Source organism: Monodon monoceros, unplaced genomic scaffold (genome assembly GCF_005190385.1).
Source record: "Monodon monoceros isolate NGI ecotype Baffin Bay Population unplaced genomic scaffold, NGI_Narwhal_1 Super_Scaffold_17, whole genome shotgun sequence".
In the NCBI taxonomy this organism is placed as follows: Eukaryota; Metazoa; Chordata; class Mammalia; order Artiodactyla; family Monodontidae; genus Monodon; species Monodon monoceros.
Window position 1 is genome coordinate 6067744 of NW_021703773.1, and position 24493 is coordinate 6092236.

Below are 24493 nucleotides of genomic sequence, written 5' to 3' on the forward strand. Positions count from 1 at the left end.
AGTGGCCACTGCACCCTGCAGCATGAAATTAAATAAGCAACCTAAATGTCCATCAACGGAGGAATGGATAAAGAAGATGTGGGGTGGGCTTCCCTGGTGCCGCAATGGTTGGGAGTCCGCCTGCCGATGCAGGGGACACGGGTTCGTGCCCCGGTCAGGGAGGATCCCACGTGCTGCGGAGCGGCTGGGCCCGTGAGCCATGGCCGCTGAGCCTGCGCGTCCGGAGCCTGTGCTCCGCAACGGGAGAGGCCACGACAGTGAGAGGCCCGTGTACTGCAAAAAAAAAAAAAAAAAAAAGTTGTGGTATATATATAAACACACACACACACACACACACACACACACACACGCAGTAGAATATTACTCAGCCGTAAAAAAGAATGAAATAATGCCATTTGCAGCGACACGGATGGACCTACAGATTGTCATACTGAGTGAATTAATTCAGACGGAGAAAGACAAATATCATATGATATGGCTTATATGTGGAATCTTAAAAAATGGCCCAAATGAACCTATTTACAAAACAGAAATAGAGTCACAGATGTAGAAAACAAACTTATGATTACCAAGGGGGAAAGGTGGAGGGAGGATTGACATAAACACATTACTATAAATAAAATAAACAACAAAGGCATACTGTATAGCACAGGGAATGGTACTCAATATTCTGTAATGACCTATACGGGAAAAGAATCTAAAAAAGAGTGGATATATGTCTATGTATAACTGATTCGCTTAGCTGTTCACCTGAAACTAACACAATATTGTAAATCAACTATACTCCAATAAAAATCAATTTTGAAAAACAGCTATTGCCTGGGAAACACAGTTTGCTTTTAAGAAATTTTCAAAAAAAAAACTATTTTATTTTTACCCCTGTTGATTCACCGTTTCTCTGAACTGTCCCATCTCCTTACTGGAAAATGAGGGGTTTAGACGGATGATCTCTAAGGTCTTTGGCAGTTATAAAATTCTGTTTATAATTATCTTCTCATCTGGACTGTAAACTCCTCAAACACAAGGACAGTATCTTTTTCTTGCACTGACTGCCTCCATTGTCGAGCCCAGTGCTGGGCCCGGAGTGGATATTCCCTAAGTTCTTTTGTGTCCTTTTTCCTACTGGCAATGGAAGGAATGAGGCATGGCTCAGATGCCCTGGAAGCCTGGTCTTGTAGTCTGGCCCGAAGAGAAATTGTTCCATAATTTGTGGATTTGGTAAAAACTGCTGTGACGTCTTAACACTCAATGTGCTCTGTTGCAGGAAATTTACACTGAGGACTCTGCCCAGCACAGGGAGATGTCATTTTAAAGGGGGCCAGCCCCACACCTCCCCACCCCCTGCAGCATACACATTTTGTAGCAAAGAAGAAAAAAGTGCTCAGCTTGGTTCGGCTACTTACTACCCACAAGACAGGGGCAAAGCACGTGGCTCGTGTGAATCTGGGTTGCTCACCCCTACAGTGGCCACTGCCCTGTGGTGGGAATAAAAAGATGAGACATGTGAAAACATCCTGTAAATTGTGAAGCCAAGAGCGGTAGATGTGAAGTGGCCGAGGAGGCGTGATGCTCGGTTTACTTAACATGTCATCATAGAAAGTCAAAAACTCAAACAGAAAAAACACAACCTAAAAGGAAAGAAGCAAAGTGCTCTCTCTCTCTCCCGCTTTCATTCTGGGACAAAGAACCACTTCTGTTCTCTGGTTAATACTCTCTAGAGACTCCCCCTTTCCCACCCCTGCCAAAAAAAAAAAAAAAGAAATTAAAAGAAAGTCCAGGAGTAAGAGGGAGCAACCTGGTATATTCTGAAAGTTGACTCTGGGAAGAGAGGAAAGTATCAGCAAACAAAAGCTGTCACTCACTGGCAAGCTGCTGCCTCTGGGGGAATCATCAGTAGGAAGAAAAACTAAAGATCTGAACCTTGCCTGGAGCCGGCGCAGAGCTCGCGGCTGAGGCTGGTAGAACTGGACCCTCTGGATGGAACCTTCCTGCTCATTCTTGGGGTTTTAGCAGTTCCGAGGAGTCACGCTGTTGGTTAAGAGTCTGCCTGCTGCCCCCTGAGTGGGCACTGCGTCCCATTCTTCAGCATCCCGGCAGCCCTCGTGAACGGGTGTGTATGGTGGGACCAGGCCTCACCACGGACATCAGTTGGAAACCCACCCACGCCCCTCTTAGCCTGTCTGATGCGTTCATGCCTCTCTTCCCCTTCCCCTGTCCCAACTTCCCCTCTCTTCCCACATCCATCCACCTTGCCTGTCAATTTCCACCCCACGAATCAGAAGTCAGAGGCCCCACCACCCCCAAAACTGGCAACCGGGGCTCCAACCTTCTAGAAACCTGTTTGTGCGCAAACAAAGGCCTTCCCCCCAACCCCTCTCAACACACCATCACGACTTTCCAAGACGATGATTGAGTTTTTCCCCTGTTCTGCTTGATATTTCTGCCAAAGCAAGAAAAATCCTCGTTGAAGTCTAGCAGGAAATCCAATAAAAATTCTTCAAAAGATGGGCTTGACATTGAAAAACAGCAAAATTATAAAATAGGCCTTAGAAAAGAGAGCAGAGAGTTATTATATCTGGCACCAGGCAAAAGCCCCGAGACCCCGTCCAAATGAGCCATCACAGACTGAAAGTGTTTAGCTTCCCGTTGATTAAATATGGAGAAGGACCCAGGGCTGCCAAGCCTCGGGGATCCAAAGTTTGTTTTCAGTCAGAATGTGTTTTCAGTCAATGGAAAAAATGGTCGGCCTGCGCTGGCTGTGTAACCGAGAAGCCCCAGGTTTGGGCTGAAATATGGCTGTGAAGCAGAAAACCATGAGGGTAGTTAATCATCCCTCCCAGGCCCCTGTAATTTAACTCAGCGGCTCATTCCACTTGGTAAGCTCCCCCAGCCTCCTTTCTTTCTTCTTCTCTCAGTTCATTTCGTTCAAGGGGGGATAGATGAGTCCTTCTGAGGCTCATTTGAGGCTACGTTTCAGTTGTGAAAACTCCTCACCCCCAAGGCACACCCCTCCCCAGTCGGGTCCCCACTGCCCACTGCTCTGAACACCCTGGGGGTATAAGAACAGAGGGAGGAGACCATTCACGTGGACGTCCTTCAGGGAAATCTCTTTGTCCCAGGAGCTCCCTGGAATTGGGGCCTGGAAAAATCTCTTCCTTCCCCACTGCCTTTCCAGGGAAGGCTCTTTTTCAGAGGCATTTACTGCCATTCTTTTAACAGGGTGATCTTATTCGAGACTTATAGTTTCCTTCTTTCCTGGGTTCTCATCTGCCCCAGTGCATTCCCTTACAATGAAGAGTACAGGATATTACTCAGCCGTAAGAAAGAGTGAAATGATGCCATTTGCAGCAACATGGATGGACCTAGAGATGATCATACGAAGTGAAATAAATCAGACAGAGAAAGACAAATATCATATGATATCACTTATGTGTGAAATCTAAAAAAAAAAACGATGCAAATGAACTTAGTTTCGAAACAGAAACAGACTCACAGACAGAAAAGAAACTTGTGGTTACAAAAGGGGAAAGGGGAGGGAAGGGATAAATTAGGAGTTTGGGATTAGCAGATACAAACTACTATATATAAAATAGATAAACAACAAGGTCCTACTGTATAGCACAGGGAATTCTATTCAATATCTTGTAATAAACTACCATGGAAAAGAATCTGAAAAAGAAGAGATATATATACGTATATTTATAACTGAATCGCTTTGCTGTACACCTGAAACTAAAACAACGTTGTAAATCAACCACACTTCAATAAAAAAACAAAAACATTTAAAAAAGTATAGGAAGTCTGCTTTTGGGTATCATTAAGGCCCCATGAATGAGGATCTGAGAGAGAGAGAGAGAGAGAGAGAGAGCGAGTCTTCAGGCTTGTGGAGCTGGATTGAGGTAAGCCAAACCTCCTTCCCTGTCAAATGCAAGCACCTATTCTACTTTTCCACTTCAAGTTTTACACCCGTGAGTAGCCTCAAGGGAGCTGTGATGATGGTGCATTTCTGATCCTGGTGCATTTCTTTTTCTTTTTTTGATTTTTAAAAATTTCCATCATTCCTTCTACTTTAAAAAAAACTATTTTATTTATTTATTCATTCATTTATTTACTTTTACTGAAGTATAGTTGATTTACAATCTTATGCCAATCTCTGCTGTACAGCAAAGTGACTCAGTTATACACATACAGACATTCTTTTTTCATATCCTTTTCCATTAGGGTTTAGCACAGGATACTGAGTATAGTTCCCTTTGCTATAAAGTAGGACCTTGTGGTTTATCCATTCTAAATGTAATAGTTTGCATCTATGACGCTGGTGCATTTCTGATCCTCTTTCTCGCGCTCCCAGGGCCGTCACTGGCCCTGTGGCTTTCGTCAGCTTCATCTCTCCAATAACTGCTATTCATGGAACCCCTCGCACTGAAATCTGTGTAAGATTGCAGGGCATGGGTCCAGCTGCGGCTTCGTTTGGTCTTCTGGTTGTTTCAAAGTGGTGGTCGACCCAGCCGCAGCCTCATCTCAAAGTCCAGGCTGTTTGATACCTTTCGGCCGGGCGCCCAAATTCAGTAACAGGAAGTCACTCCTGCCAAATATTTTTTGAGAACAAGGCAAATAAACTCAAGACAATGAATAAATAAATGGTTTGAAAATGGTGATGTGGGAAATGCTCAGTGGTTTAATGGAAACAGATTCTTTTGTGAGGACAGCAAGTCTCGGGTGACTCGGCTGTGGAAGACGTGAGCTCAGCCAGCAAATCCCTGGATGACCAAGGGAAGGAGCAAGGAGACAGGTCCATGGGGTTAGGTTGTCCCAGAGAGCAGCCCAAGAAGTTCTGGGCAGGGAGAAGTTTAAGTAAAAAGCCATGGATAGGGCTTCCCTGGTGGCTCAGTGGTTGAGAGTCTGCCTGCCGATGCAGGGGACACAGGTTCGTGCCCCGGTCCAGGAAGATCCTACATGCCGCAGAGCGGCTGGACCCGTGAGCCATGGCCGCTGAGCCTGCGCGTCCTGAGCCTGTGCTCCGCAACGGGAGAGGCCACAAGAGTGAGAGTCCTGCATACTGCAAAAAAAAAAAAAAGCCATGGATAGAATGTGGCCTCTGTGTGTGTGTGTGTGTGTGTGTGTGTGTGACCATTCCAGGGATGGAGACCAAGGAGTTTGGTTATATTGTAAGAAGAAGAAGGAGGACAGAACAGAGTCACGTTTGTCCTCATGTCCAGTCCTCTACTTTCACATTCATATAATTCTCCTCCTCTCCATGGTCATCACATACTGAGTAATTACAACAGGCCAGCCTTGGGCCAAAAGCCTTATATGTTATCTCAAGCTGTCCTTCCACCAGCTCCCTGGGCCATGCCTTCCTTATCTTCTGTCTTCACAATAAGGGATCTGAGATTCGGAGCCTGGGAGAGCAAAAAGCATGAAAGTGGCAGAGTCGGGATTTGAACCCAGGTCTGTCTAGCTTCTCGCCCTGACCCTGCAAAGGCAGTCTACAGGGAAGGCTGTTGGAGATGGTGATTTGGGGGGCTCAGGCGTTTCGACAGAACCCAGTTGGGTCCACTTCAAAGGTTCCACTTCACAAGGGGAAGAAAACCAGCAGACCAGTCAGGTCTGCATTTCAAAAGCCATGCAGGCTGCAGAGGGCCTCATGGGCGGCAGCAAGCCCAGGTTGGAAGGGTCAGTGGCAGGTCACTGTCACCATCAATCACCTGTAAGCCCTTTGTCTGTAGAGGTGAGCGGGAAGCAGAGTGGGTGAACCAAGAGAATTTAAGGAACTCTGCTGGTGGCAGGAGATAGGAAGTGGCATTTAGAATTTTAAGGGGAATCTTCATGGTTTGGGGGAGAAAATGTCTGTTCCTGGGTTCTGGAGCCGTGCCGATAAAGGGCATTCCAAGAACAAGTGAGCTCAACCTGATGTTGAGTCACCTGCAAGTCTAGCCATCCATTTACATACCTACCCATCCATTTCCGAAAGCCTCCTTGACCCACATCGCCACAGTTCTAGAAGTTACCAAGAAACCCAGTATTATACTTGCATTCAGAGAAACTTACAGCTGGGAAAAATATATACATGAAACATAATATATATTATGTAACTATACATAGTAAATATACATACGCAGGCCGACCTCATTTGGTTGCACTTCATTTTATTGTGCTTTGCGGATACTGTGGTTTTTTTACAATTTGAAGGTTTGTGGCAACCCTGCATCAAGTGAGTCTATTGGTGCCACTTTTCCAATGGCATTGCCTCACTTTGTGTCTTGGTGTCACATTTTGGTAATTCTCGCCATATTTCAAACTTTTTCATCATTATTATGTTTGAGTGATCTTTGATGTTGCCACTGTGACTCACTAAAGGCTCAGAGGATGGGTAGTGTTTTTTAGGAATCAAGTATTTTAAAATTAAGGGATGTGCCTTGTTTTCTTAGCCATAATGCTCTTGACACTTAACAGACTACAGTGTAGCGTAATCACGGCTTTTATATGCACTGGGAAACCAAAAATTTGTGACTCAGTTTATTGGGGTATTTGCTTTATTGCGCTGGAATGGAACCCGCAGAATCCCCGAGGTCTGTCTGTGTATGTATGCAGGCATGGTTTTAAGTATGTGCATGTGTTAGAGGGCATCCTAACCATGGCTGGCTGAGGTCAGAGCTCCTGTTATACCCACGTTTCATATGAAGAGACTGAGGCACAGGAAGTGAAGTAGCTTGCCCACGTGGCCAGTGAGAGGTGGGCCAGGATGCAACCCCAGGCTGCCAGGATCCACAGGTGGCTCCCAGACAGAGTGGTCCAGTGTCCACAGCAGGGGGCTGGTGATCCCTTCAAGAGCGGAATGAGGAGCCGTGTGAGCAGGTGTGACTCAGACACGTGGCCTGTGGGAGGTCAGGGAGGGCGGGCAGGGCCCTGTGGGCAGGAAGCTCCGGGGAGAGGGTGGACTTGGCAGGTTGTAGGATGGGGCCTTCAGGAGCAGAGGCCGGGCCAGGCCTGATCCTGGGATTTGCTGGGAAGAGGGTAAGTTGACTGAAGATCAGGGTGGTCATCAGGGGGCAGTTAAGAGTACCAGCCGGTGGGCAGGCTGTGGGCAGGTGGTCTCGAATGCCCAGTAAAGACTCCGGCCTGTTCCCTCTGAGGAGGTGGTGTTCCCCGGGGGGATTTGGAGCTTTCAGCTGGCCCAGCATAAAGGACAAGGTCCAGGGAGACCTAAATTCCTGGCCTGGCTGTGCCTCTAGGGGTCTTTACTGCAGGTCACTCAGATGAGTTATCGTCTGTCTGCATTCCAGCAATCTCATTTTTTAAGTAAAAGGCTTAGGCTAGATGCATCCCTCTGGCTATAGAGTCTGTGGTGAACCCAGATGAATCTAGCAGGGCTTTGGAAGAGGATTGCTGGCAGGGCGGGAGGGGCGGGCAGAGGGGGGAAGAAACTGGAGGCGGATGGAAAACTTGGAATCAGAAGATGCAGAATGGGGAGGTTATCTTAGAGACCTCCTCCCCGCTCTGTTTTACAAGTGGGGAAACCGAGGCACAGGAAGGTAAGTGGTTCCCAAGCCAGGCAGCTCATTCCTGTGGAGCCGAGGAGGCCATCCAGCCTCTGCCCCTTACTTAGTCTCCTTTCCTTTTGGGTGGGAGCTGCAGGGGACCTTGGCTTGGAGCACGGGTGAGGGGGGAAGGGCAGGGAGGCTCAGCCTGGGGGTGCTGCCCCCCTTCATTCCTGGCCCATTTGGTCAGCACCGGCTGGGCAGCCATCCCCAAAGTCGTCCAGCTCAACAGAGCTCCCGAGGCCTGGGTTCCAGTCGTCGCTCCGTGTGGCAAGGCCCCGACTCTCTGGGGAAACTTTTAGACCATCATCTGTCAGACGGTCAGTTCAGGCTGTGAGCTGAGGCCATCGTGTCACAATGCAGGGGCATGTGAAGGGCCAGTGTGGAAGCCGCCCTCCCCCTGCCCTCCCCCCGGGGCCTTGGCGCCCCTCTGCTGCTCTGGGCCTGGGAGCTGCTGCAGGGTGGGGGAGGGGGGGGTGCTGAGGCTGTGGGAGTCTGCGCTGAGCCTCTGACACTTGAGTGAACCTCCCTGCTCCATGTCAAAGGAGTCTGGTAAAAGTTAACAGGCCTCCCTGCCTCGAGCAGATCAGAGGGACTCTGGGGGTCAGGGAGAGGTCGCTGAAACCTGCTTGATGGCAGTCCCTGGAGCTGACCCCTGTCTACAGGCCTATCCTGCCCCCTCCCCTAATGCAGAACCCGGGGCTCCTTCCAGGGTGGCTGGCCCAAGCCCTCATTTGTCTAAAGGCCCCTTGGAAGATGTCCTGGGCCTTCCTTATAGGGGCCTTCTCTCTGTGGCCCTGCACCTCCCCTAGCCCTGGACCCAAGTGTGTGTGTGGAAGGGAGAAGGTATGGGGGAGGGGCAGCAGGATGGTCTGTGGATGAGATGCCAGACTGATCTGGGCCTGGGCTGGGCCTGGCCAGGTGTGACCCTGGTCCCTGACCCCTAGTGGCCCAGAGGGGGAGGAGGGAGGATTGGGGGGTGGGGAGAGGCTGTTGGCTAACATTTACCAGGACCTTTGAAGATGTAAATGCTTCCCCAGGCCCTGCTGGGATGGATGGGGTCAGAGTTCACAGGCATGGTCGCCTGCTTCTCCAAGTGAGCTGGAAATCTTGCAGACAGATGGGTTAGGGTCCCATGTGAAGGGACCTTCCCCAGGGCATTTGCTCTTTCTGGGGCTCTCTTGGATCTGGCCCAGGGACTTGGAGGCCTCGGGAGGGGCTGATGGGAGCTCTCTTTTTCAAATACTCACATTTCTCTTGGGTATGTTTTCCGGGTATATTTGGCTCCACTAAGATCAATCACTGGAAGATCTAGGAGAGAGAGCCTCATCTCCTGCCTCTTCCTGTCCTTTTTATTCTGCGAATACTAGATTGCTTGGCATTTCCTGTTCACACCATGTTCTTTCACGCCTGGTACCCCCCTGTGCTAGTTGCTCTGCAGGCATTCCCTTCCCCACCTTCCTTCTCAGGACGGCTAACTCCTATTCACCATTCTGTATCGCCTCCTCCAGGGAGCCTTCCTGGAGTGGAATCTGCCCCTCTGCTTGGTTCTCCTGTAGCACTGATTCAACTAATATTTATGCAATATGTACCAGGTCCTGTTCTATTGGGAATGCATCAATGCGTAAAACAGACCCAAATCCTTCCCTCAGGGAACTTACATTCTTGAGGGTAATAACAGGGAAAAATGACATTACCCTATTTTATTTTATTTTATTTTTTTTTGCGGTACGCGGGCCTCTCACTGTTGTGGTCTCTCCCTTCGCGGAGCACAGGCTCCGGACGCGCAGGCTCAGCGGCCATGGCTCACGGGCCCAGCCGCTCTGCAGCATGTGGGATCTTCCCGGACCGGGGCATGAACCCGTGTCCCCTGCATCGGCAGGCGGACTCTCAACTACTGCGCCACCAGGGAAGCCCCAACCTTACCCTATTTTAAACGCTTTACAGGTACTAACAGATTTAACCTTCAGAACATCCCTATGAGTTAGGTCAATTATCCACATTTTACATGTGAGATTACACAACTGATAAGGGGCATATTTAAATTAAATTAAATTTAACTTAATCCTGACAACAGCCCTATGAGATAGATGTGATTTTCTTCATTTTCCAGATGAGGAAACGAAGACTTAGAGGGGTTAAGTACTTGGTCCAGGGTCATTTTACCAGTAAGTAGCACCCCAAGCAGGATGAGTCTAAGCCTGGGAAGGACCATATTGCCTCCCTATCATAACAGGACCCTGTTTCTGTATTGAAGCCATTTCTCTTTCGATTAAATGGTCTGCTCATCTTCTCCATCATCCTGGGAGCTCCCCCAAGGCAGCAACCTTGGCTTATTATCTGTATCCTTTGAACTCCCATTGTGTTGGGTGCTTAACTGGCTTCTAACAAATACTTATCTATGGGTTGGCAGCTGTATGTGGGCAGAGATGAGCATAAAGGAGCTAATATTTATTGCACATACTCTGTGTTGGGCTGTGCGTTGGTCTTTGCTAAGCATGAGCTCTTCTGGTCCTTACAAAGTTCTAGGAATTATGTCACTACTCACAGGTCTCTTGGGTTTCTGTCCCCACCTGGCTGGGAGGCCTTAGGGACAGAATTGGGTGGGCCTTCGATGCTAAGGGTAGCATCCTCCCTAGGCTGCAAGGCAGCTGGAGAAGTTGAGGCTTCGGTTCCAAGATTATTCCCACCTGATAAGATGTTTGAAGTTGTTGAAGGGAGTGACTGGGCACATTGAAGGTGTTCAGTGAATTCTTACTGATCGTTGTGGGTTCATTCCCCGTTCCAGAGAGACAGCCGGATTCAGACTAAAACAGCAGACACTTTGGGCATTTTGACTTGGGAAGAGGAGGATTACGGAAGAATAGACTTCAGGCCTTAGGTCTGGAGCAGAAATGGGAGCGTTCCTGCTGTATGTATGTTTTGTTCCTTTGTTCTGACATCTGTTTTTTTTTTTTTATTTTTTGCTTTCCCAGTTAGGAGGGGAGAACAGCATCGAATCTTCTGATTCATCTGCCCACAGGGCTTAGCAGACTGGCCGACTGGAGGTATGTACGGGGAGAGGAGGTCACAAGAGATGGATTTGGGGTCACAACAGCTGAGCAGGGGACCAGCGCCTGCGTCTCGGGACCCCCAGGTTTTCACTCTTGCCGTCAGGTCTCATTTGCTTCTACAACCCCCCTCTCCCACCGTCGATGGGCTTGTTGGATCCGTACCCCTCCCCCCTTTGGCTAATGCCCTATTTTGCTTGACTAACAGTCAAAATGCAGGACTGCACCCAAACGAACTAAGCTCACTTAAATCACTGGCAGGTAATTTGATAGATGTTGGCCGGCGCCCGCTTTGGGAATTAAGTAAAGCCTGAGCCGCGGAGACAGTGGGAAACAACCTTGTGTAACTGGTAAGCAGGCGGCCTCATTTCACCCGGAGACAGCCCAGGCCCCAGCTCCACAGCTCAGACTGGAAGGCTGGAGCGGGCCAGGTGGACGGTTGACGTTTCTCTCTCAACCTCTTCCTCCCTCGGTCCTGGCTCTGACTCCCCTGGGGTTGGGAACCTGACTCTTGAGGATCTGCAATTTTGTCCCCACCAGCCGAGGTCTCATTTCCTGGAGCTCACCTGGGGAGGACCCAGCAAATGATGTCGTTGGCTAAGCTCACTTGTTTGCTGAGCTAACTCAGACGGGACAAGGGTTTTTCCGCAGATGGGCGCGGTGTCATACAGATGGGTGTTTTATGGACCGAGCTCAGAAACTGACTGCTTGTGGAAGGCAGCTCCCATCTGCAAAGAGGCCAGTTGCAAGGGAGAAACTTCTAGGTCCTTTCATCACGGCGAGGATCGTTCGTTCGTGCTCTAACTTCAGATAAGCAGAACAAACAAGCCTCGGCCCAAGTGGGAACGGGTTCTGCCCCTTCTCTTTGCTTTTCTAAGTCATCAAAGCCAAGTTCCTAAAGCCTGACTGTCTCACGGTCCTTTCTGATGGTTTCATTGTTTTGTTTATTGTGCTTATGACAAGTGCTAACAGACCGCTTTCAAAGTGTGTTGATATTTCAGTTGTTTTTGAATGGCCCTTCTGTTTTTCCTGCATCTGGACAGCATTAGAGCCTGGCCCCAGGGAGCCACTGGGTTCCTATAAAAGTGTACCAGGTCCCCTTTTGCAGAAAACACCAGCCATGGCAAGATCAGACTCCCCATCTGGGCAGGAACAAACACCGAAACCTAGAACAGAATTAGGAGACAATATTCAGCAGCTGTGGAAGACAGGCCCGGGCTGGGAAGGGGCCAGCAGGCATTGCTAGCTGGACTGTGGGTGTTCCTTCTGTCCGTGGGCATACTGTGATCTTCCCATGGGAGGACGTTCCCTAGCAGAGGGCCTGGCACTGGGCGATGCTGCTAAACGCTGGTCATCAACAGGTTCACTCTCTGTCTTCTTCTCCAGGCTGCCTGGTCAACACCAGCAGCAGGTCCAAATAAGGGGGTTCCCGGAGATGGGACAAAGAGCAAGAGCTGGAAGATGAAGAAGATCATGGGGTCTGGGAGGACCAGAAGAGGCAGGGCACCGTGCCCTGCAGCTCCGACCCTCTTCCCTCTACAGCTTTCTTCGGGGATCTTCGGTTTTCACGCCCTTTCCCTTCCTACTTCTCCTGCTCCGTCCCCATCCCCAGGCCCTGCCACATGCTACACTACAGCCGGTTTCCTCCAGTGTGAGAGAATCTCGGTGCACAGACCAGGCTCAGAGGAAGGGAGTGACATGCACAGTCTCGCTTTATAAATTCAGCACAAACTGGATTTTGTTTCTTCAAGGTTGTCTGTGTTTTCCTCCTTTCCAGCGGGCTGAGGTTTTCTTTAGCCCACGTGCTTTATCAGCTTGTACATGGTTCTCTCTTGTTTGGTTTCAAGAGTGGCAGAGTCCCTTTCTGACTGCGCCCCAGGTAGCTATGTGGCTTGGTTTGTGAAGTCCCTGGAACTTGAGTTCAGGGTCAAATGGATTAAGATTGAGTGGGTGACAGGGAGCTTTGGTGCCTTGGAGCTGCAGTTAGAGGGGACCCAGGCAGGCCAGATGGGGGAAAACGTGTGCTCTACTGTTGGTTCTCTGACAGAACCACGTGAGTCTCATAGACCTACAGTCAGTGTGTTCATGCATATGGACACGTTGGGTGGGTGGATGGGGGCTGCATGATGACTGGTCTCCATCCACCAGGCCTCAAAGTTCTTGACATCTTTATGGCCACACTCCATGGCATTTCCTTTTAGACACACACTGTCTTGTCAAAAATTCCCATTTAAGCTGCCTCTCCTGCCCTGGATCTTTTTCCTTAAATTTTTAACATCCGGAGAAATGTATACGTCACTGCACTTACTTTAGCTGATCTGGGATGGAGCGCTCAGTGGTACCATTTTGTTTCTCTAGGACCGGAATTGCATTGGCTCTTGGATCTGACAAGGAGACAAAGAGAGGCTCTGGGTCCAGGGCCCAGCACGTGGTGACGGGCTGGGCTGATTGGCCTCTGAGAAGCTGAACACGCCTGCCACAAAGGCATGAACATTCTATAAGAGGGATACTTCCTGTTTTCCCTCTTATAGAAAACAGTGGGTTTTTCTGGGTAGGCTTGGTAGAGAGCAATGGTCTCCTGTCTAACACCTCGTGTGTGTGAGTGTGAGTGTGTGAATACTTGTCATATTGAAAAATGTCAAACTTTACATAGCAGTTTCTTTTCTCACCAGGGTCTCTGCTTGTGTGAAACTTTCATTTTATAGCTTTGGCTGTTAATTCATCACAGGCACCACCATCAATAAATATTTATTGGGCTTTCATTGGGCTCAGCGTGTTGAAATAAGAACTATATATTTGACTCAAGAGGAGTCAATAGCAGATGGGGGTAGATTTGGGGAGGGGGGCCGGGAGAAACAATCATTGCCGTCTCTTCCAGCCCTGAGATTTGGTGACTTTATAACTAAAGTGATGGGGTCCACTTGACACCCATTAGGCTGTCAGCTACGAGACGCATGGGTCATCATGAAATCACTGTCAGAAAAACCACCCAATGCTGGTGATACACATCTTCAAGCCTCATGTCCATTTTGGGATTCAGGGCTGCAAAGGGATGAAATGAGTCTTCCTGGCTTTTCCCATAGTGCCCGTAAAAACAAATATAGTTGACCCTTGGACAAGTCCTAGTTTAGGTCACTGACCCTCCACACAGTCGAAAATCCACGTATATCTTATAGTCAGCCCGCCACGTCCGTGGTTCCTTCATTTTCGCGATTCCGTATCTGCAGATTCAACCAAGCACAGGTCATGTGGCACTGTAGTATTTACTACTGAAAAAAATACGTGTGTAGGTGGACCCACACAGTACAAACCCCTGTTGTTGAAGGGTCCACTGTATTTGCTGATGGAGTGATGGTTGCCATTTGATTTTGGAGTTTAAGAGGTGCATTGACCTCGGGGAAGATTGTAGCCTGTTGATGCTTTGGCAGGAGAGGAGCCAGTCTACTTTTTTGCAAGTGTATCTGTGGCAGCCTGAGGGGGGTCGGTCCCCACTTGATGGGAATCCTGGAGCGGTGTGGGCTGGGAGGCAGGGCTGGGTGCCTCTCATGGAGCCCTAGTTAATCAGACCGGAAACAGCTGGCCTGCCACGGCAGTGACTCAGGCCTCCTGGGGGGTTTCTTCAACATTATGAAGATGAACATGGCTCTGTGAATTCCCTTTGGACCTGGGCCTCCTGCTAACTGCCTCCATATTTATGGGAAGATGGGCAGACCACGGAGCGAGGCTCTGGAGTGGAGTCTGTGCTCAGGAGAGTGGCCCTAGCCCTAGTGGGAGTTGTGAAAAGGTAGAGCTGAGCCCTACGGGGTCAAGACATTCTTGCTGTGAGGTGGGCAACCTATTATTACTATTACTACTACAGTTTCTGAGTCCAAGCTCGTACTGCTCACCACATGACAGGCCAATAAATCGATAGACAAGTTGTTGGGCAAGAAATAGTGACTTTATTTGGAAAGCCAGCAGACTGGGAAGATGGGGACTGGTCTCCCAAAGAACCATCTCACCTGAGTTAGAATTCAGGTTTCTTTTATACTAAAAAGGAAGGGGTCCCACTTGTTTATTTTTGTTTTATTTTCATTACTCTAGGAGGTGGGTCAAAAAAGATCTTGCTGTGGTTTATGTCAAACAGTGTTTTTCCTGTGTTTTCCTCTAAGAGTCTTATAGTGTCCAGTCTTACATTTAGGTCTTCAATCCATTTTGAGTTTATTTTTGTGTATGGTGTCAGGGAGTGTTCTAATTTCATTCTTTCACATGTAGCTGTCCAGTTTTCCCAGCAGCACTTATTGAAGAGGCTGTCTTTTCTCCATTGTATGTTCTTGCCTCCTTTGTCATAAACTAGGTGACCATAGGTGCATGGGTTTATCTCTGGGGTTTCTATCCTGTACCATTGATCTATATTTCTGTTTTTGTGCCAGTACCATACTCTCTTGATTGCTATAGCTTTGTAGTATAGTTTGAAGATGGGGAGCCTGATTTCTCCAGCTCCATTTTTCTTTCTCAAGATTGCCTTGGCTATTCGGGGTCTTGTGTTTCCATACAAATTGTAAACTTTTTTGTTCTAATTCTGTGAAGAATGCCATTGGTAGTTTGATGGGGATTGTATTGAATCTGTAGATTGCTTTGGGTAGTACAGCAGAAACTAACACAACATTGTAAAGCAATTATGCTCCAATAAAAAAAAATAAAAGGGAAGGGGGTGTGGCTGGTTGTTACAAACTTTTTGGTGTATGAATCGTTTGTTCTTGCAGCTGTCCACGTAGGTCTGGTCACAGTGTTCCTGTAAACCTCCAACAAGACAAAGGTTATTGTCTGGCCTGCAACTTTTAATCTCTATATGAATGGAAAAGTGTTATACTGTACCTTTAAAGGTCAGAGCCTTGAGAATGGGCTACCCTGTATATTTCAGGCTATAGGCAACATTCTTTTATAAAACGTGCAGAGTCAGCATGACTCAGCACAGGCAAGGGAGCACAAGGGTTAGAGCTAAAGGAATAGATCCAATATGGAGTCAGGCTTGTTCTTCTGTTACATTACTATTCCCTTGGTCCAAAAGAGAAGCTGAAACAGAAACCCGGAGTGGTTTTGTGCCCAAGGTATCACTATCAGAACAGGATCCTAGAGTCGGGGTAAACAGGAGACGAGGAGTCCAGATTGGCTGTCTTTCGCTTCAGATTCTCCACTGCCCCAGGCGGTGGGGTGGGCAGCGGGTGGGCAGTCGAGCAGAGCTGAACATTGTAAAAGATGATGTTCAGTGTCTCACAAGCTGCTTTTCCCTTGAGGTTAAATTGGTGGTATTAGGGCTAAAGACAGCCGATAGAGAAGCAAGGAACTGGGGAGTGTTGCCTGGCTCCGCATTTACTGCTAGGTTAACTGTGGAGTTACCTTACCTCTCCAAGCCTCAGTTTCCCTATCTGTGAACGTATTGGTACCTACCTCATAGGGTTGTTGGCAGCAGCAAATGAAAGAATACATATGAGATTTGCATCATGCCTGAAAGACAAGTTAGCGATTCATAATTCTTAGGTGCCATTATAGGAAGGCAGTCTAGTGGTTAAGGGTGCAGGCTCGGAGACTGACTGCCTGAGCCCAGAGAGATGAAGTGACTGTCCAGGTCACACAGTGGGTGAGGACAGTCATGGTGAATTCCCCAGTTGAGTACTCTTTCCAGATCTCTGACCCTTTGAGCAGGGGACCAGGATGGGGTTCTCCAGGCACCAGTGCTGGTCACAGGGGTTGCCTATCTCGGGAGCTGGGGTGATGTGACTTCCCGGTCTCCCCGGACAGCAACCGGGGGAGGGCAAAGCCCTGGCGGGAGTCCAGGGGACTCCTTGTCTCCGTCCTGAGGCGGCTCGGGGCTAGCCTGAGCAGTTGCCCGTCTACCGACAATCCAGTGGGGTAGCTGCTTCCCGGTAGAGTGGAAGCCATGGGGCCCAGGCAGGGTGCGGGCGCCCCCGGCGCCCCGGGGATCCTGGCGTGGCTTTCTGTCAAGCCTCTGTTGTTGCCTGGTTCCTCCATAAAGCCATTATGTACTGGGAAAATTAATCATGCCGTTAGGTAAGCATTATGGCACTTTTATGGCAGCTTTGAAGCTAATCTGTCACTAATGCCTGCTGGATTATCATGATTTCTTGCAGTTGTGATTCATTAACTCGAGGCCTAATAGTACTTCTATTAAACATCTTCCATCACCGTTTGCCCCAACATGTCCCCACTCTCCATTCTATTGTGCTGCTGCAGTGGCACCACTGGCAACCTGTGTGGTCTCCAGAGAGGGGCCCCGAGGAGATGGTCAGGTCCCCCAGGCAGCTCGCAACTGCCTGACGGTGTGTCCGTCCCCGGCCCGAGCCCAGAGCACGTCTTCTCCTCTCCATCCAGCTGGACTTTTCAGTTGATGCTCGCTCTTCTCCCAGAGGAGGCCTCAGTGCCTTTCCTGAAACGCCCATCACTCAGGCCAGACTGCGTGGAGGTGAAGGTGGGGCTGTGGAAACCGATGAGGCTCAGATGAGACAGGCATCCCACACGTCCACAGGTGACTCAGACCAGCAGCTCCACCTGCGGCAGAAGTGGGTTTGGGGCCAAGAGAGAGAGAAATAGGAGCGGCTCAGGCAATCTGGTCACACCCGGCCCTTTCTGTTCTGGCTCAAAGCTAATGAAACTCAGGGGCGCGGAGGCAGGCGGCGGTGACAGGAAGCGGTGGTGGCACACGGTGACTGCTGGCCTGCCAGCATTAATAAAATTCCTTGGTGAGGTTTTTCAGCGAGAAATGGTTCTCTGAGGCTGGCTGTTCTCTGCCAGAGGTCAGCTTCGGGGCACGGCTTGACTGATGGGCTGTGAGCGGCCAGGAGAAAGCAAGTTGGGGAAGAGGGGCCGCTGTGGGGTGGGCTGGGAGGAAGCTGGGAGGACCGCAGCGCAGGCTGGGCCCCAGTGCCAGCATCTTGCCCCTCGTTCTGCACCATCAATCAAGGCCGGCCCTGATATCTCAACAATTTGTAATGCCTCTGCCCCGCTCCGAGCTGCCCAAGTGGGCAAGCCCTGACCCCTCTCGCCCTCATTCAGGCCTCCGCTGCCGCCCGGGTGACGGATGGCCTCTCCTCCCCTGGGCTCGCCTCACCACAGCTGGGGAAACATGGGCAGGTAGAGGGGTCACGCCCGGGGCAGCCACAGCGACCCATTCACCGAAGCCAAGGGCCCCTGCGTTCCCAGCCACAGCAGGTGATGAAGGGCTAGAGGAATAGAACCGGGAGAGGAAGCGAGGAGAACATTCCAAGTCTATAAGGAGGAAAGGGAAAAAAACCACCCAAACCAAAAAAAACCCCTCTGCATCCTGAGGTCTTCCAAGACTTCTAAAAATCTCCAGCGCGGTGCGAAGCCTCCCGCGCACGGCTCCGACAGGCCCTGCTCCGATCCATCTGTGTTTTCTCACGCCTGTGCGCTTGAAGAACCACTGAAATGGAAAACAAGTTAAAAAATACATAGATGTATGTAGCGAGACGGAGAAAAGAGAGGACAGTGCTCTGCAGCCTGGATTCGCTTTTTTTTTTTGTCAGTGTTTGTTGTAGGAAAAAGTGTATAAAAACAAACCTCAGACAACTGGAGTGAATATTCTCAACACATCAGCCGGGGAGAAGTCAGGATTCAAAATTTCCCCGTTCTGGGCAGAGCTGGGAGGAAAACGAAGGCCTGCTGCCTGTGTTCCAACTTCTAGTGGGTACTTGCTGCTTCCTGTTCAGGGGTGAGACAGTCGAGAACCGTGCTAAGGTGGGGACTGGCCAGCTGGGATATGTGGGTATGCGTACGTGTGTAGGTATGTATGTGTGTATGTATGCGTGCATGTGTGTATGCGCATGTGTTTGTGTATGTCTGTGTATGAGTATGTATATATGCGTATGTGTGTGAGTATGTATGTCTGTGTATGTCTGTGTGTGTGTAGGTGTCTGTATGTGTGTGTGTCGGTTTCTCTGTGTCTGTAAGTGTATACACATGTCTGTGTGTGTCTGCATGTGTGTCTGTGTGTGTATGTATATGTATATGTGTGTATGTGTGTGTATGTATGTGTATCTGTACGTGTCTCTGTGTGTGTCTGTCTGTATGTGTGTGTATCTGTATGTCTCTCTGTGTCTGTATGTGTGTGAGTATGTATGTGTATGTATGTGTATATGTATGTGTATCTGTATGTGTCTCTGTGTGTGTGTGTCTGTATGTGTGTGTACATGTGTGTGTGTGTGTGTGTGTGTCTGTGCTTGTGGTACTGGACAGGCCTGTGTCTGCTGCAAAGAGAGGCAGGTGAGAATTCAGTTCCGCATGGATGAACTCATCCTTGGCCTTGAGAGCAGGGGAAACCCGCTCTCCGACCCCCCAGCAGACGCCCCTGATGACTTCCTCTTGGAACTCTTAGGGGCCAAGCAGGAGGGTCCAGGAGAGAATGTCCAGGCGAGAGAGTCTGGGGACCGTGGATTTTTGAAGGAATCGGACCAAGAGAACAGAGCAGTTGGGGTGTTGGGGAGCTGGGGAGGCAGGGGGGCGGGGACGGAGGAGATCAGAAACTGTTAGGCCAGTGGAAGGAGGGAGGAGGGAGAGGAAACTGGCGCTGAGAGGAAGATGAGAGAGAGAGAGAGAGAGAGAGATGGTCACGGGGCAGAGTCAGCAGGGAGAGAGGGAGAGGAAATTTAATGAGGGCAACTTGAAGGCCAGCTTTAACCAACAGCTGGCAGGGGGCCGGGTTTGATCTCCTTGTGAGTCAGGAGTTTGATTAATCGTGGCCTGTGAACGAGGCTGGACACCTGGTCTGCTGCTGAGCCTTTGATCTCCGGGGTTTCTCCGGGCCGTGGGAGGGGAGCTGCAGGAACGAGAGTCTCCCAGGGCCTTGGACGGCCTCTCTGGGGCCTCCCCGGGAAGGGAGGGCCGCCCTGGGAGTGGGGCTGAGGCCCGGGGAGGCTGGGAGGAAATACAGAGGGACGCCTGGGGCTGTGCAGCCTTGTGAGTGGAGCCCCTGAGAGGGGGGCGGATGGAGGAGACCTTTGAAGGGGAAGGTCCCCCATAATCTTGGGGGTGATTTTGTGGTGAGGGCTCTCACACCCTCTCTCCCTGCAAGGAAATAGCTGAACCATTTGCAGGAAATTGTGTGCTCTTGCTTGTGGCTTGCAGAGCCGGCCAGTTTAACCAAGGAGCCTGCTCTTCTAGGGGTGCAAGGAGAAGGGAGGTGTAGGGCTCCCTGGAATGTCTCCATTTTCTGTATGTCGGATGGAAACGGATTTGAGAAAAGAAAGCAATATATTGCCAAAAAAAAAAAAAAAAACACCTCTCAAGAAGAAAGGAAAAAGAACTAAAACCCTAATGCCCTTAAAAAAGAAAACCCGAAAAAAAAAAAGGCATATATTATGTCTTTGGACTAAATCCATTGGTGTTCTGCCAATTTCAAATAATAGTGTCACTCGATTAAGAAACTTTACAGGATTTGAAATCGTTCGTTGGCTTCTCTGACTCTCTCTGACACGTCTCCGTAAGTCACTGTCTACACCAGGCTGATTTGTTCCCAGATTCCTTAATCTTCTGCAAGTTGGTGATGACGTTTATGACTTGGTCGCCATATTTGAAGTGTTCACGATTTCTTTGGCTCACGACTTCCACCCAGAATTTGGGGGCGACTAGAAACATGACTCTGAATGTGTACTACTGTTGAAAAACTGTGTGTGTGTGTGTGTGCGTGTGTGCACGTGCGCCTATGTGTAAACTCTTTGAGTTTTACCTGCCTCCGCTCTCCTGTTGGCTGGCAAACTCCTGCTCATAGCTGCCTTAAGTCTCAGAGAGGGGCCCACCTGGGTACCACAAACATGTCTCCCTAGAGGTCAGCTGGCACACAGCACATAGGTAGGGCCCCAGAGGCTCTGGTGGCCAGCAGCAAAGGGAATTCCAGAAGTGAAGGAGGGCAAGTTTTCTGGTGGGATTAGAGTTTTGACCAGATGACATTAGTTCACTTTGGAAGGCAGCCATGGGGCAGGGCACTGGGTACCCACCTTGCATCCCAAGGCCCAGCTCCCTGATGCAGTGACTAGCTGAGTGAACTTGGGCCTGCCCTAATATCCGAGGCTTGTTTCCTCATCTATAAAATGGGATAAGGAAAAATATTTGCCTCCCAGGCTTGTTTTGAGGCTTAAAAGCATTAGTATCTGTGAGAGCTCCCTGTACATGAGCAAGGCTTCCGTGAACAGTTGGCATTAGAGTTACCGCTTCTATTACAGAAACTCCTTTAAACACTCGTGTTGACAGCAGGGGTGTTTTAATTTCAAACAGGGTTTGTTCATGGAGGGCATTAGAAAGTGGGATCCCATGTTACCTGCTCCCCCTGGGGCACCGGCTCTCCTGTAATTATTATTTACTAATAAGCACGTTTTGTTCGCAAAGGTCCCATTAAATCGGGCTGAAATCCTTCACCGGGCTGGCCTGGCTTCTCTGAGTGCTCCGAGACAGGAGCTGCTGGGGGTTCCCTCTGGGGGGGGGGGGGCACTCCTGATCTGGGGGCTGCTGCACCTGCCTTCCCAGGGAGGTCACGGCCAGTGTGACCTGTGGGTCTCTGCTGGGCGGTGGCCGCGCTCTCCAATCTGCTCTCCCACCGCAGCCTGCTTGGCTTGTTTGGGAGAGGAACGATGCATTCCTTGGGCCTGCGCTTCCTGGAACTTCACGGCTGTTCTTCCCCGCTCGTCTCTGGTCCTCAGACGTGTGGTATCACTACCATGGACAGGCCGGCTGCATGGTGCTTGGAGCTGAGGTGTGGCTCAAATGGTGGCTCTGGCGTCTGTGGACCAGTAGTCTCTACCCAGGCTGTACATTGAACTTACATGGGATGGTTACAATTCCAAAGCCTGGACCCCACCTCTAGAAATTCTGATTTAATTGGTCTACAGTTAAACCTTAGTATCAAAATCCAGGTGGTTCTAATGTGTAGCCAGGCTTAAGAAATACCAGTGCTTCTCAGATTTACTGTTCATACAGATCTCCTGGGGGATCTTATTAAAACGTAGATTCGGAGTCCATCCATGTGGGGCAGGGGAACTTGGGCATCGCTAATAAGCGTGCCAATGCCGTGCATGGATCACACTTTGGGTAGCAAGGCTCTATCCCTTCCTAATCCTGACAGCTGTGCACCTGGCCATGGCCAGGGATGGCAGATGTGGGAAGCAGGTGGAGGTGAACATAGGAAGAAATCTGTGAGGCAACTCCAGAGGCTTGCTTGAGGGTGTTCCTGTCAGGTACCAACCGTGGAATCTTCAGTTCTCCCCACCACACACACACACACACACACACACACACACACACACCACACACACCCTTCCTTCTGAATCTGGTCTTGAATCCCCGCATAAGTAGCAACCAGAAGATGTTTTCCAATATTTGACTATCTTTTCAGGTTTCTTGGTTTATTCTGTGAAGACATACAAATGAATGAGAACGTTTGCCATAGAACATTAAGGTTCCAGACCATGAGTTAAATACCTCTTTGGAATACTTAACTGGAAAGTAATCCCTAGCCTGGACTTGTAAGTAGTCAGCCCCAAGACTCCTACGGGGCCAAGTGAAATCCCCAGAGGTGACCACGATAACAGCAAATCCCAGTGAGGCTGCAAGTCAATAGCTGTTCATTCTGGCTCATCTCTGAGAAGGAGACAGAATTGCCCATGGAATGAAGGCTTTTGAGTTACGGGAGAGGGTCTTCCAGACGGCATTCAGCCTGGAGGACCACACCCCTCCCAATGACAGGTGTGTTTATAAACTACTGCCTTCCCCAACACAGCTGCAGGTGTTTGGGGAGTGTGGGGGCAGGCGGTTTTGCAGAGGATATCGACAGAGTAGGTTTTCCATGGGTTAATATCATGTTTACACATTCCGTGATTTTATGAAATAATACATAGAAAAAGGAATACCAGAGTGTATAGTTGATGAAGGCTCTCCACGAAAGAGTGAACTTAGAACAACTGAGAGCGAGTTCTTTGTAGTTAGACCGTCGGCTCAGACCCAGGGAGGGATGAGTGTGATGTGCAAGGGCCTGGGTCCGGGCACATCAGCACGGGGCCCCCCCGGATGGCATGCATCATCGGACCAGCAGAGGATGAACAATTAGGACCTCCAGGGGAGAAGAAAGCCCTGAGCTGACCCGTGTTGGAAGATTTCACTAGTCGCTCAAAGAAAAGAATTTTACCAGACAGCTGAGGGATAGTGGTTGACACCGGAACCACACAGAAGCCATGTCTGTATTTTTGGTTAAATTGTTCCACTGGGCTTCAGTTAACTGTTCCACAAACAGTGTAGAGTGTTTCTCTAGTTGAAGGTTAAGGTCTCTCGCAGCCCCCTTCTATCGTCTTTCCAAAGCCAGGTGTTGTTGCAGACCTACGTCAGGACACAATGAGCCCAGCTGCCAATCACTGCTGAGATCCTGGTGTGTTGACTGGGCAGTCAGGGAAGCAGCCCCTTTTAGTGCAAGGTTCCTGCACACAGCTTATTCTTGCCTCGAGGTGCTACCCGTTCCCCAAGATCCAAAGGGTGAATCCCTTGCAGGCTTCAGTTGGTTCCTCCGAGCCCATCAGCCTTCAAGAAGCCCGAGGCCTCTTTGCATCAGAAATTGACACGTGCCATTCCAGAAATCTTATTTCTTTGCTCCTCTCACCTCAAACAGTCCCCCACCTCTGCCACCTCCTCTTTCACTCCTCTGGAATCCTCGTCCCAGATGTGACTTTCTCTGTTTCCTTTGGCTGGGAATTTGCCGTTTTCCCATAACCCAGTTGCGCTGCCTGTTAGAGAAACCAAAAAAAAAAAAAACCCCTCCAACTTTCTGGGAAGACATGTAATCCAATTCCCAAAGAGGGACAAGGAAAGCCCCCTATGAAACAGACAGAGAGAACCTCCTAATACATAATCATCCCAGCAGAGAAAGTGCTTGGATAAGCCTGGGGAACTGGTAACGCGGTGTTCTGTTTCTTAATGTCCTCTGCAAAGAAGCTGGCCCTGGGTTTAAAATAGCCCTCTGGTCAAAGTAGCTATTTAAAGAGTATTGGGGTCTGAGAAATGCAAAACAAAGTGTTGTTGATTAAAAACACATGGTTTGTTCTCTAGGCGAGAGTAGCCAGCAAAATCAAATGTGACAGTGTTTTGGCTTTTTCTATCCCACAAGACATGACGGTGATTTATTAGAGTGATGTCAGTTGCGGTTAAAAAAAGTTTGCTGTGTTGTCTTAATAAAAAGAGGCTTTACCTTGGAGCTGTCAAACTCCCTCCCTCCTCTGGCTTAAGGCGCGGCTGCTGGGCCCTTGGCCCTCCTATGGAGGGGAGGGGCTTCTCCCCAAGGGGCAAAGCCTCCGCCTTGAGGAAGTTCTTGAGACCACAGGGCACTGACTTCTTCTTGGTGGATATGCAGGATGGCCTTTGAGGGGAGCTGCAGCCCTCTCTTGGTTTGTTGAGTTTTGGAGAGTGGAGATGCTGACCCGGCTTGGAGTAGGAGCCTGGCCTGAGCTGGTTGGGTGGTGGGGCCTGGTTGGAGGGGAGAGACCCTAGCCCATGGCCTACCCCAGATCACAGTGACTTAGGCCTGGGCAGAGGCTTGATAATCAGCAGGATGGATAATCTGCTCATAAACAATGAGAAATTGGGCTGCTGGCTGAATAGGAGGAGAGTCTGTTAGTTGGAGCTCTTTGGTTTTACATGGAAGAGAAACCCCTCAGACAAATGCAAGTAAACAGGATCTATTGAAGGAACACCACAGTCCATCTTTCAGACAGCTAAGAGGAGACAGGCCATCTGGGGAATGAGGTGGGCAGCAGATGGGTGTGGCTTCCTTCTTCTACCTTCCAAGGAGCCATGCAGTCTCTGATGTGCCTCTGTTTCTGTTCCTGCCCCTCTTAGGGGTTTCCTCCGGGA